Source organism: Onychomys torridus, chromosome X (genome assembly GCF_903995425.1).
Source record: "Onychomys torridus chromosome X, mOncTor1.1, whole genome shotgun sequence".
In the NCBI taxonomy this organism is placed as follows: Eukaryota; Metazoa; Chordata; class Mammalia; order Rodentia; family Cricetidae; genus Onychomys; species Onychomys torridus.
In genome coordinates, this window is record NC_050466.1 from 36361777 (window position 1) to 36370006 (window position 8230).

Genomic DNA, 8230 nt, shown 5'->3' on the forward strand with positions numbered 1-8230 from the left:
TTATAGCTCTTGTCATCCAATGAGTGTGAGAGTGAAGGTCAGCTGATGAGGAACAAAAGTCCAGGTGAGATATTGTAGTTGGAGAGCTTCTCTCTAGCCCCAGCCAAGCCCTGTTAGTCCAACATCCCACTTATAAAATAAACACACAGACATTCATATTATTTAAACTACTTGGCCATTAGCTCAGGCCTACCATTGTCTAGCTCTTATTCTTATATTTAGCCCATTTCTATTAATCTATACTTTGTCACGTGGCTCGGGGGCTTACCATTACCTTATCTCTTTCTTGTCATGCGGCTGGCAGTGTTTCTCTGCCCCAGCCTTCCACCTCCCAGAATTCTCTTCTCTCTTGTCCCGCCTATACTTCCTGCCTGGCCACTGGCCAAACAGCATTTTATTTATACAGAACAATATCCACAGCAAGATATGCTTGCTGTATAAGGCTGGTGACCCAAGTTTGATCCCTGGAACCCAGGAAAAGGTAGAAGGTGAGAACAACTCTACAAATTTGCCTGCTGACTTCCACATGTGCACTATAGCACATCTGTGCTCACATATACATTACACACACACACACACACACACACACACACACACACAATGAAGATGATGATAAAATGTTTAAAGGTCCTGCCTCAACTTGGTATGCCATGATTTGTTTACTCCCATGAGAGGCTTTACCCTTTCTGAGGAGTGTATGGGGGAGTAGAAAGGAGGTGGGGGGAACAGGATGAGAGGAGGGAAGGGAAACTGTGGTTGGTATGTAAAATAAATAAAAAATTTAAATAAAAGAGGCATAGATTAAACCATAAATATATGGTCAACCAATGTGTGGCAAAGGTGCCAAGGCAATTGTGTTAGGGCAAATATATTTTCAACATATGGTTCTAGGATGACTAGACATCCTTTAAAAACAAAATAAAAACAGGAATTCCATCTTTACCTGATGCTATACAGAAAATGTCAACTCAAATTTTACCTGATGTGATACAGAAAATGTCAGCTCAAATAGTTATAGACTCAAAGGAAAGAGTTGATACTCTGAATCAAAAAAGAAATAGCTTTGTCAGGGTTAATACTCACACTCAGTTCTTTTCCATTGAAGAAGTTGTTCAGAAACTTCTGAATGTTGAGGATTCTGGTAGAACCACCCACCAAGACAATATCAAGGACCTGTGACTTGTCTACTTTGGCATCTCAAAGGGGCTTTTCTACAGGGTAGAGTGCCACGGAACAGGTCAGCATTTAAGTCTTCAAATTGAGGACAGATAATAGAGGTATAGAAGTCAATTCCCTCATAAGAAAGAATCAATCTCAACACTGGCCTGAGTGCTGGAGGAGAGGGTACATTTAATCCATTTAAAACAGTACAGATAAAGGATAGCTCTCTTGTTCTCACTAATGTCCTTCTCATACTTTCATTTAAACTCAGCAATAAAATGGTAGACCACTAGATTTTCAGTCTTCTTTACCCAAGTGGGTATCTCCAGCTGTAGGTTTGACCAAAAAAATTCTATCATCAATAGTGAGAATTGACACATCAAAAATACCACCTCCCAGATAAATAGATTTAACACATTCCTTTCAGTTCCAACTTTCTTATCTAAGCCATAAACCAAAGCAGCAGCAGGTTCATTGGTAAGTAAGTAAGCACATTGGGGCCCCCAATAGCTCTAGCATCTTTTATTGCCTACTGCTGACAGTCATTGGTAGCAATCTTCCCAAGATAGGCTTCTCTAAATTTCTTCATCTTTTTTGAAACTGTAGAGGATACCTCCTCTGAGAAGAAACTTTTTGTCTCTCCTTTGTTTTCTGCTTGGACCTTGGACCTGCATTCATCATTCATCACCATGAAGGATCAATGCTTCATTTCACATAGAACAATGGCATTGCCTGACCAGATGTTTGGCATCAAAAACTGTCTTGGTGAGGTTCATTGCAACCTCATTCCTCATAGCATCCCCAATTAATTGTTCTGAGTCAGTAAAAGCAACATATCTTGGTATGGTTCAGTTGCCCTGGCCATTGGCAATTATTTACACTCTTCCATGCTGGAAGACACCCACACAGTCGTAGATTGCACCCAAATCTATGTCAGCTACTAGTCTCTTATACATGGCTGCTTACATGTAGACCCAGCTGTGGTGGCAACAAGGCCACCTGAATCCCTAAAAGTTTCCACCACCTTCAATGAGCTGAAAGTAGATTCTTTTTTCATATAATACATTCTGATTATGGTTTTCCCTCCCCCAGCTCCTCCTAGATCCTTCCCACATCTCCACCCACCCAAATCCACACACTCCTCTCTCTTTCTCTCTCTCATTAGAATATAAACAGGCATCTAAATAACAATACTAAATAAGGTAAAAATAAAACAAACAAATCAAAATGGGACAAAACTAGCAAACAGAAAAAATGAGCCAAAGAAAAAGCATTAGAAACATGTAGATGCTGCTAAAAACAATGTGAACATGATATATATTTAGACTGTCTAGTAAAATTAAAATAAAAATAAAATTTCAGGCAAGATTTAAACTATGTGCAAGTCCATGTCATAAAGTTTTACTATTAAAAGACCTCCATAAGAACCAAAATTGTATTAAAAGAAAAAAAAGGAAATTTAACTCAAAAACCAAGAGTGAGGGTTATCAGCTGAGAACAAAGAACATGGAAAACATGTTAAAACTAAAGAAAGAATAACTATGGCAAGTAGCAATAATAGTAGTATATTTAATTGATTATAAATGCACCTTAAAATATTTGTAACATTTCTGGGGCCTGGGGTGGCTCAGTGGGTAAGAGCACTTGCTGTTCAAACATGAGGACCTGGGTTCGATACCCAGCACCCTTATTTTACTTGTGTTAAAAAAAAAAAAAACCTTTGTAACATTTATAAAATTGGGATATGACATATAGGCTGGTATGCTATGGTTTAATTATCAGTATGTTTTCCTTCTTCTGAGCAGATGAAATAGTAGTACATCTATAGTCAGTGATACCATTGAATCAGCGAAGTGTTAATAATTACTAGTTTAGGGAATTTATAGGGATTAATATGTTCTAAAAATCATCTTTCACAAAGAGAGAAAAGGCACTTAACAGATTTAGATTTTATTCAATCAATTTTGACTATTTATATTGAAGGAAGTCCTAAATATATAAACATACAGGGGAAGGAAGGAATTATTTTGTATGACATTAATATATATTCTTGATTATACATTCAAAGAGGAACATTGTCCAAGTCACCAAAAGAACCAGGAATAAACATAAGACTTCAGCAAGTAGTCTAATTGTTGGCAGTAATAATGCTGTGTTGTTACTTGAAAACTTTAAAGTATGTTAATGAGCTAGTGTCAGTAGGACCCAAGGTCTTCAAGATAAGAAACAAAAGTGAGTAATTAAGTTGATTGATTCAAATATCTGTAACTGTAAGTATTAACTGAGAATATGGTAAGACAATATGATTTATTTCTTTTGAAAAGTACTAGATCCAATGATATCCTGGTATCATTAAAGAGTAGAATAAAGAAAATAGAGATGAATCACAATGGAAATAATATACAAAAAGTTAGGGATGTAGTTAATATGATACTTTGAAGGGGATTTTATAAGCATAAATGTTTATGTAAAATGGAAATCATTAAAAGATTCATGGGCTGAGAATCCAATTTAGGGAAATTAGTACCTTGTACCTATAATCCTAGCACTCAGGAGGCTGAGACATGAGAATTATGAGTTCAAGACCAACTTGGCTATTGAGAGAGTTTGATGGCAACTTGATCTTCATAGTGATATCCTGCCTCTAAATAAAGAAAAATAAAGGGAAAAAAGGCAAAGAAGTTAGAATAGGAATAAAAAACAAAGTAAAAACAAATGAAAAGAGTAATGTGCTGTGCTAACAGAAGGAAACAGTTAACGACATTGAAGATATGGTATGACCATTAAAAATAAAAGTTGCTTCTTTGACAAGAAAAATAAACAAATTTCTGCCAACCATATTAATAATGAGACAAGCTAGTAGTACAGGTTAATGAGGTTAGAAAAGAAAATAACGACAGTTGTATCAAGAATTAAATAGAGCAAATGGTTAGAATGAAAAATCTTAATGCAAATTCATTTGAGGACATTAATAAATCTGGAGCCTTGGTAACCAGTCACTCTTCTATCATTGGACAAGCAACACCATGATCAACTGCCCTGGCTGCAAGATCTCTGCTGCCTGTGTAGTGACTCTGGACTCTGCACCTTGTGTCACCAATCAGACCCAATTGACCTCTGTTTTTGAAGAATCGAGTGAGTGGCAGAGCTCTAAGCAATATTTAGCTGCTAGTATGATGGAATACCTCTTAAAACGGAGAGGACTAATGTGCCCTTCTTGCCCCTTCTGTCTTGTTTCTGCATTGGCTTGGACACAAATAGCTATCCTAATTCAGTCATTAGTTCTTTCTTGGCACTTGAAAGAATCTCAGCAGCTAGATCCAAGCAAATGTCCAGACTTCTTGTATTCTTTCCCATTTCACTGTCCCACACCCATCTTTCTCTTAGTTTTGTTTTTGCTTGATCCTTATCTGTTTCCATTGAATTATATTACCTCAGAGGACAAGAAGACCAGGGTTGGGGCAAAGGTTTGAATTTGGTAGCTTTGGCATTGCATTGATTCCATGAAAGCCTCAGAATCTTATCATGCCTCTATTCTACTGGCCTCAGCATTGGTTATCCTGAGTTTATTAGAAAGATGGCTGCAAAAACACAAACTGTAACACCAAAAACAGGTTTGGAAGATTGTGGTTTTACTTGATTGCTAATTTTTAAATAAAAATTAAATACTGATATTAATTTTGAAAATATGGTTTATTTCTTTTCTGTTGGAGGAGGAGAGACACAGCAGCACACAAGTGAGAGTCAGAGGACAAGTTTGGGAAGTTGGTTCCCTCTTTTTGCCATGTGGGTCTTGGGGATTGAAATCAGGTCCACAGGTTTGGCAGAGGCACCTTTATTAGCTGAGCTATCTCTCAAGCCCCATTTTTATTTCTTTTGGGGGACTAAGTATGTGTCTCAGTGGCTTAGCACTGCTTGAAGGTATGTGTTGGATCATGAGCAATAAAAGCCATTAATGAATATATATTATTTTAATTTATGCAGAGGACTTATATATATTATGGGGTACAATGTGAAAATTTGATGCAGGTATACAGTGTATAATGACCAAATCAGGTTAATTCATATTCTCACCCCTTTACATATTTATAATATCCTTGTATTTGGGACCTAAAATCTTTTCTATCTCTTCCTAAGTAATCTAGTAAGTTAATATGAGCTATAGTCTTTATAGTGTTCTTTATATTGAAATGTGTTTGGGTACACACTATTCATCCTCCACCTATAGCCTTTCCATTGCACTTTCTGCTTTTACACAGCTTCTACCTATAATTGAGAGCATACACTATTAGTCTTTTCATGTCTGCCTTCTTTTATGTAACATAATGCTTCCCAGGTCCATTTATTTTGCTGCAAAAGACAAGAATTACATATTATCTCTCTCTCTCTCTCTCTCTCTCTCTCTCTCTCTCTCTCTCTCTCTCTCTCTCCTGCTGAATATATTTCATTGTATCTGTATAGCACACTTTCTTTATTCATTTGTCTGCTGTTGGAATCCTCAGCTTATTCCTATATGTCTCTTTGTAAGGAATTGAGGAAAGTTTTCCTGGAAGCCATAGCACAGATTTCACTTCAAACAAAATTCTATTTTAGAAGGCTATCAGACGAGTTTTTTGTTTGTTTGTTTGTTTTTGTTATTTGAGACAGAGTTCTCTGTGTTGTTTTGGTGCCTGTCCTGGATCTCACTCTGTTAGACCAGGCTGGCCTCAAACTCACAGAGATCCGCCTGGCTCTGCCTCCTCAGTGCTGGGATTAAAGGCATGCACCACCACCACCCAGCCAGAAGAGTTTTTAAAATAGACTAAATGTAGCCAGACATAGTGGCCAACACTGAGCGCATCAGCAAAAGGATCAAAAGGGCAGCCTGGGTTACATAGTAAGACCTTGTCTCACAAGCGAAAAACAAAAACAAAACACAAAGATGTGTTCTGCACACAGTAGAAACCCAACTAGTAGCCAATATTATTAGTAATTGTGTTTCATTCTGTGGCCCCCAACATTAGCTGTTTACTTTAGTGATCTTCAGGTGCGTTTCAGTTAGCTATCTTGGAACACTTTGGAAATGAGCTCAGACTTGGAGAACACCTTTCTACTGACAGACCTTTGACTGTAAATGAGTCAAATATTTCTGGTCCTTCTAGGTATGGATGGTGAGTGCTTCATTGGTTCTAAGAAAAGAGAAAAATTATATGTTGCATCTTCTAATGATACCTGAGGTTTTGGACATTTTAAACCTACAATAAGAAAAACGAAGGAAACATAAAAAGATATTTTGAATTTGCATGTGTTTAGAAGAATGTGCTCTAGAATTGTTCTGAAACTAACAAATTGCCTTGAGGGGAAACCATAGTATATTCATGAATGACAATGAAAGTTTATTTCCCAATATTTTTGTTCTCTCTCTCTCTCTCTCTCTCTCTCTCTCTCTCTCTCTCTCTCTCTCTCTCTCTCTCTGTGTGTGTGTGTGTTTTGGGGGTGTGTGACATTTGTATGTGGAGAAAAGGAATTTACATAGGCATGCCCTCCTCTATCACCGTCTATCCTTATCATTTCTGCTAGACAAGCTTGCCAGCAAGCCCAAGATATTCTGTCATCATTTCCCTAGCTCTGGAAGAGTAGGTGTGCTACAAATCTGAACTCAGGTCCTCATGCTTGCACAATAAGCACTTTTCCCACTGAGCCCTCTCCCCAGCACCCCTATTTCCCAATATTTTAATGTGTACAAGTTTTAACTATTTTCAATAAACCCACCAATCTTTAGTTTTTTTTCTCATTTACCTGGGTTTTTTTTCTTTGTTTACAACTACATTTAGTTTTTTTGGAGAGTGTCAATTAGGACATCTGGCTGTCTTTGGCTACAAGTGGTAACAACCAGTTTTGCCTGATATGAAAAGGAAGTAACTGCAAGGATGCTAAGTGGCTCACATAATTAGAGAAGCTGGAAAGGAGACATTGAAAAGGTCTACAATGCTAGCAGCTTTACCACAATATATTTTTATCATTGTTCATATGTACTATTAGTTATTGTTATTAATTTTTACCATGCTGAATTAAGACAGTAAACTGTATCATAGGACGGCATACAGGAAAAAAATCTGAGTAAAAGCCAGTACTTCCATAAGCTGAGGCAGGAAAAGTGCCATGAATTCAGGGCCAGCCTTGGCTCCCTGGTGAGGTTCAGGACAGCTGGGCTACAGAGTGAGACCTTGTCTAAAAAAGAAGTGGGGGAAGAAGGAGGACGGAAGAGCAGGGGGAGGAGGGGAGCAGCAGCAGCAACATCTGGTTAAAGGAAAGAGAAGCACACTGGAGCACACTAGCTGCTAGAGAATGGCCTATATCAAATTACACTTTTGTCACAGTCACTTGCATTTAACTTGTATTCTGTTTTATTAATTACCCCCCCTAGAGACCGTAATCACTGGTCATGTTATTTTCTGGGTGTTGTCTTGGTTCTTGGTCCTTGTGCCAAGACTCTCTAGACAGAAATAAAAATCTTTTTTTTTTTTTTTTTGCTGGAGTCTGTCCACTCTCTCTGTATGCCTGAGGTTTTAGAAGCCTTACACCTCACATCATAAGTATTGTGCATTTATGGGATACAATGTAATGCTTTTAGACCTGTAAACATTGTATGATGCTTCAGTAAAGGTAACCATGTGTGTGAGATAACCTCAAAGAAAAAAATTGGGGGAGGGGGAGTTGACATGTATGTGTGAGCTACTTTTCCCCTTATTTTTCTCATATATAATGTATATTATATAGTTTTATGAATTAACATCTCTTTTTCTCGCACATATAATTAATCCTCAGAACATCCTTGTGAAGCATATTGCTTGTTTGTTTGCTTGAGGCAGTATCACATGTGTCTCAGGCTGGCCTTGAATTCGCTGTGTAACAGAGAATGACCTTGAACATCTCTTCCTCCTGTTGCTATCGAGTGCTGGGATTACTGGTGTGATCCACCACAATTGGTTTCTAAAATGCTGGAGATCAGTCCCAAGGCTTTTGTAAAACTTGTGATTTTAGAGATTAGAAGGCTAGCACTAGAGAGGGTGAGGCACTTTTGTTGAGA

General features: G+C 37.7%; 1 pseudogene; it reads right to left on the reverse strand.

The window, feature by feature from the left end:
* Window positions 1-1020: 1020 nt before the first annotated feature.
* On the reverse strand, window positions 1021-2117 carry LOC118574605 (annotated as a pseudogene).
* Between the last annotated feature and the right edge of the window lie 6113 nt (window positions 2118-8230).